Source organism: Curcuma longa, chromosome 4, assembly GCF_044706935.1.
Source record: "Curcuma longa cultivar G26 ecotype Majalengka, Jawa Barat chromosome 4, ITB_CL_G26_1.1, whole genome shotgun sequence".
In the NCBI taxonomy this organism is placed as follows: Eukaryota; Viridiplantae; Streptophyta; class Magnoliopsida; order Zingiberales; family Zingiberaceae; genus Curcuma; species Curcuma longa.
This window is the reverse complement of record NC_133864.1, coordinates 318,805-324,804: the sequence shown is the minus strand read 5'-3', so window position 1 is coordinate 324,804 and position 6,000 is coordinate 318,805. Positions and strand designations below refer to the sequence as shown.

The following is a 6,000-nucleotide window of genomic DNA, read 5'->3' as shown; positions in this document are numbered from 1 at the left end:
TTAGTCCTTCTATCCACACTAGGACTTTACCTGTTCTCTGTAAACTCATTTCAACCTGGTTAGCCAAACCACATACTTAACTTGATTCTAGTTCCATAATCAAAACTTAGGTTTGACCTGCTAGTGCTTCCTGCACTAACACAGTCTTGTTATTTTTCGCTACACATTCTAATTTACACAAATTTTTTGTAAAGAGTGAAAATGTAAAATAGCGCTATTCACCCCCCTTTAGCGCTCCTATTCGATCCCAAAATCCTTAGAAGCCTAATTTTTCTTTTTTATATTATATAGGCATCTTGCTTGGACTCAAACCTAAAATCCTTTTTGTCACGACCAGGGAGATAGTCGTCCGAAAAATTTTGACAGCACCTCCCCAGTATCCCTGACAATTCCTTGAATACAAATATATAATAAGGCCCACACGACCTATCCATACTACAAAATATGGATCTATACATGTAAACGAAAGTAATGGTGATCCACATGGCCACTAACACATCCTACACACAAGCATACTAAAAGAAATAAAGTCCTGCACAATGCATCGACAATAAACTCGATAAGTATGCATAAACTCCAAAACTCTGCGAGCGAAAACATAAACCCAATAAAATCCACTAGTACCATCAATACGAAATCGAAAGTCTGAAACTGCGAAAAGTAAATGAACCACACAAATATACCGTATCACAACCACACACACAACATAGAAATCCTTGCTGTGAGATGGCGTAGCTGGTAGATCTCTGGCATTATCTGTAAACTCCTACTTGATATCTGGAAAGACAGTGCATGAACGAAGTAAATAGCAAGAGTTCAAATACATACCAGAAGTCAACAAGGTATCAACAATATATCTGCAGGTAATAAGCAACTAACATGGATCTTATGTAATGCACCATATGAATGACATGTCACCCATAATGCCACAATCAAGAATCAATTAGGTAACCAACTAAAATACAGTATAAGTGCGGTCCAATACATATATATCATGCACATGATGTGCATATGCATGATGCAGCTGATGGGAGCCTTGGAATTCTGTTCCGTTGAATTTTTGTCGGACAAAAATTTTTTAGAAACGGAATCTTATCAAGTAGCCCTCATATTTGATCAACTAGGTGCTTGATCGATGCTTTAAGATCATTGGGTTCTTGTGTTTGGTATTTAGGATCCATACAAAGAAAAATAAAAATAACTATACAGCGGAATGAAGTAGTTGTACCTTTCTTCTTTGTAAGTTGTGTAGATGATTGTACATACCCGAAGACCTCTTGATCTTCTATTGTATTCCTCTCCTCTTCTTGGATGTTGTGTGGGCAACGATCTACCAAGATGACTCCACCTAATTCCTTCTAATCATTTCTTCCAATCTGATGGCAAGAACTCAAGGGAAAAGCTTTCTTCTTCTTCCTCTTCCTCTTCTTCTTTCTCTTCCTATTCTCTCCTCTCTTCTTTGGGAGCTGGCCCTATCAAAGGAAAGAATCCTTTCAAGGTGGCGGCACCTAAAGATAGGAGAAGGAAGAGACTAAAGGGGAGTCGGCCAAGGAGGAAAAGAGAACTCCCTTTCATCTTCATCTTCCTCTTTCTCTTCTCCTTCTTCTTCCTCTTCACTTGGGCGCCGGCCCTAGCAAGGAAAGGAGAAGATGTGTGCTTGGGCGTCGACCCTAGCACAAGAAGGGAAGGTCAAAGAAGTTGTGGCCGGTCCTTGCATCAAGTAGAAGAAGAATCTCAAGGAAGAGTGGTCGACCACAAGGGGAAAGGAGGGATTGTTGTGGCCGGCCCTAGAAGGAGGTTTTAGAAGAATAATAATTGTATATCTAGCCTCTCCCAATCCTCCCTTTTTATAGCTTATCCATCTAAGAAAATTTAGAAAGAAACTAACTAACTTATCTTAATAAGATTTAGTTAGAAAAAATCTAACAAAATCTGTGGATAAGATTTGTTAGTTTTCTTAAAAAATTCTCTTATCTTAATTTTGTTCTTATCTTTACAAAATCTCTTAATAAAATTTTGTTAATTTCTTAACAAAATTTCTTTATTAAGTTTTGTTATTTTCTTAACAAAATTTCTATGAAAAAATCATATCAAAATTTTATTTACGATTTAGAAGAAATAGAATTCTTAACAGAATTTCATAATGAAAATTCTTAACAGAATTTTTCATAGAAAAATTCTTAATTGAATTTCAGAAATTTTTAACAAAATTTTAGAAATTATTAAAAGAATTTCCTAACCAAAATTCTTACAGAATTCTCTTAGGTGGATACGAGGCTTTATCCAGAGGCTACAATAGGGACCTAGAGGAGGAATTGGTTTTGACCTCCTGATGGGCTTGAGCTTTCTGTGTTCTCCATGAACACCCAACTCAAGTCCATCAATAATAACTCATACCACTAAAGGGTTATTATTGAATTACCACACCAATCTAATATTATAATATGGGCTCCTTCTTATTATGAGTGCATTAATCTTCCTGTGTTTAAGATATCGTATGTCCGTCAATTAATTGAATTACTGACAACTCAATTAATTAACTTCTGAATCCAAGAGTAGTACCAGTCAACCTTATTATCATGCGGAACTAAGTCCACCTGCAGGATTTACATGATAATCCTTATGAGCTCCTCAAGGGGACATCATCAGCCTAATTATTAGGACACAGTTTCCTTCTATAATCAACAACACACCATATATATAGCATTATCTCCCAACTCATCGGGCCTTTTGATTTAACGAGATAAATCTCACCCTTTGATGAATCAAAGAAATACATACTAAGTATATGTGCTTGCTATTATATCGGGATTAAGAGCATGCACATCCATAATAACTGAGGTCTAGTTCGATTATATAGTCAGTATAAATCGAACGACCTCAAACGGTCTTGCTCAATACACACAAAGTGTACTAGTGTAATTTAATAGTCAAGATAAACTAATATCAATTACACTACAACCACTCCAATGGTTTGTCCCTATCCATCTTGGTTGTGAGCTACTATTTATAATTTATAAGGAACTGATAACATGATCTTCTGTGTGTGACACCACACACCATGTTATCTACAATATAAATTAAGTGGAAAATTGCATTATATAAAATGCAGACATTTGACCAATGTGATTCTTATTTCATATTATTTCAAGATAGATGTTTATACAAAAAGCTAGGCTTTTAGTATACATCCCAACAACACAACAACTATCACATGCATTGTTCAACAAATATGTGACAAAAGAAAACACAGACTAAGCGGAAATGCAACCAAACAAAACATACATCCACCAAAACAAATCCGGAATCCACGAATACACTCCAAGACCATGAATAAAATCCATACAACCATATCGAATGCAAATAAACTCCGAATAAACCAACCATACTAAAGAAAATCTCCTGAAGTGAGATGGATGCAGTCTGCCGGATCTCCAAGCTCCAAGTAACCTATCTGCTACCTGGGGAGAAAATAAAGTAACCCCAGGGTCTGGGTAGTGAGCATTGATGCTCAGTGGGTACAGGAAATAGTGCATATAGAGATATCAGAAAGAATAATAAGGACATAGTAACCAGGATAAACATGTATAGAAGAATAAAATATACATGGTAGCAGGTATCAACGAGATATCATGTAAAGTAATCAAACATAGTATATCAACTGGGACGATACGAAAAGATCAAACTGTGCAACACGTATAGATATCAGGTACATGTAAGCATGTATGTAATGTCATACAAGTGCAACAATCATAGCAAATAAGTGCAACAATCCACAAGCATATGAATAAAGTAAGCTATGTAATAACCTACCAACAAATGCATGTAATATGCATCAACCATCGCAATCAAAATACTAGTCACTGTCTACACTCATCGTCCCCAGTCACTCCTCTCGACAATGAAATGGGGCGCACAATAGGACATACTGTGCAAACTCCAACAACTGACCACTAAAAATAAGTGGGGAGTGGCAGTGTAGCAGGAGGGCAATGTAGCCAGTCCTGGTCGCACCCAACTATAGTGCAACCTCTTATCCATGTGACAGCACAACACGGTATCTGGTAAGAGCCAACAACAACAATTCCTATAACTAGTTATGGATGTATGATGATCATCCCAACATGTAATAGCTAAAATCAATTAGCATGCTCAACAGGAATCAGTAGGGGTCAACATAGGTCAATGATACCATAGCTAATAGTATTCTAACCATGGATAGATCATACAACAAGTAATAAACAACGAATCAGATGAGTACTAACTGAATAAATTCCACTGAAAACAAGGATATCAGCATGATATCAAATAGATCATCATAAGATTAAACAACAGGTATCAAGCAATGATCATCAAGAGTATCAACTAAATACTATCTATAAAGCATGGATATCAACAGAATAGGTAGAATAGCAACAATACATGCACAGAAAAAGAACTCCTGTATTGACCAAGTACAGAGTATCCACCTGATTAAACGATCGTCGCTACTAGAACCCCCAGAAAAATATCCAGACTCCGTGTAATAGGACCAATCAAATCAAGATCCTACAATAAACGACAATACACACTTACTACCGTATCAAATTACAGTAATTAAATTCCATAGTTTAATCCAAACCATCCACTAATCAAAGTTAAATCTAACCAACAAACCTCCAACAAAGGTATCATCTAGATCTCTCCAACAATTACAATCCATTGATAATTAGGTCACACTTAAACATATTAACAAACTTAGATTCAACATCCAACAGTAATGAAACAACAATCACCAGTATCAACACCAATGAACAACTGATCACGCATTAAACTAAATTAGGTTCAAGAATTTACCTCCAAGATTAGATCCGATTGTACCCTACAATCAAACTCTAATTTCTCTTCTTCACCTTACTGCCAAAATCCCAACAGAGACCCTTGATTAATCTAATCAGATTCAACAACTGAGTTGTATAGCTTAATCAACCCAATCGACCAAGCCTTAACTTCAACAACTCACCTCGGATCAGTCTTTTCCGTAGATCTGTTCCTTTCCTCAGTTTCAACTTGTTGCCGCCACCCAAGCCAGCTCCCCACCGGATCGGATCGCATCAACAATATAAGGAGAGGAGAAATCACCAGTAGCCTAAAAAGATTCCAACCATGAACAGATCAATAGAAAAATCTCCAAAAAAAAAAATCAAGAACTAGACCTATAATAACATCAAAACTCGAACAGAGCATTTCAACATCCAAATCCACAAAATCCGAATCATCCTTAAGAATCAATCCCGATCAAGAAATACTTTAATCAGATCTAAGGCTTACCTAACTCCAAAACCCTAAAATCCCTCTGATCGACGGTTTGAGGAAGAAGAGATGGCACCTTGAACCGAAACCTTGAACGACTGAGCTCGTAAGGCTTCCTTCGGCGGCTGGCACACGAGGCGGAATAAAGAAAACAACAAATGAAGAGGAGACCAAGCACAACAAAATGCTAGCTCAACCCCCTTACCTATCGGCTTCTTCCCTTCCGATTGCAGCCAATGAAATCGTTGCCCCAGCTATCCTTATGCCCCGATCCGAACTCCTCCCGGCGAGCAACGATCTCCAATGGTTCAGATCTGGTCACCGGAGTTTCCCTTGCGTTCGACACCGGTGGTGGAGAGCTTGATTGAGTGGCGTCGACGGTGAATAGAAGGAACAGAGGAACGGCCGAAGGGAGCAGAGGCTTTTGTCGCGATGGGGAGAAGCGTAAATCGCAAAATAGGTTTATACCGCTTCTTAACGGGTTGTGGGTTGAGGATGATGAAGATCCAATAGCCCATATAACCCATTAACCTAAAACCTTATTAAGTTTAATTATATTCTATAATTAAACCCTTAAAGTTTTGGTATTAGCGCCTTCTTCGCACGACCTAGGAAAATCATAACTACAACTTAACTAAAATCTTTAATCTAATCTAATTATTTAACCGGGTCAAGAGTTAACCCTAAGCCCAATCACTTCTCATTACT

At 37.5% G+C, this 6,000-nt stretch overlaps 1 long non-coding RNA gene across 2 annotated transcripts; it reads right to left on the bottom strand.

Moving 5' to 3' along the window:
* Positions 1 to 3,204: 3,204 nt before the first annotated feature.
* Positions 3,205 to 5,712, bottom strand: LOC141825906 (uncharacterized). 2 transcript variants are annotated; one of them, XR_012601581.1, is made up of 5 exons: positions 5,498 to 5,712; positions 5,311 to 5,417; positions 5,003 to 5,128; positions 4,837 to 4,896; positions 3,205 to 3,461 (listed from the first exon to the last, which is right to left on the bottom strand). It is a non-coding gene; the product is annotated as an uncharacterized LOC141825906 (long non-coding RNA). The 2 variants fall into 2 exon arrangements; XR_012601580.1 differs by lacking the exon at positions 3,205 to 3,461 and adding an exon at positions 4,468 to 4,548.
* Positions 5,713 to 6,000: the final 288 nt, after the last annotated feature.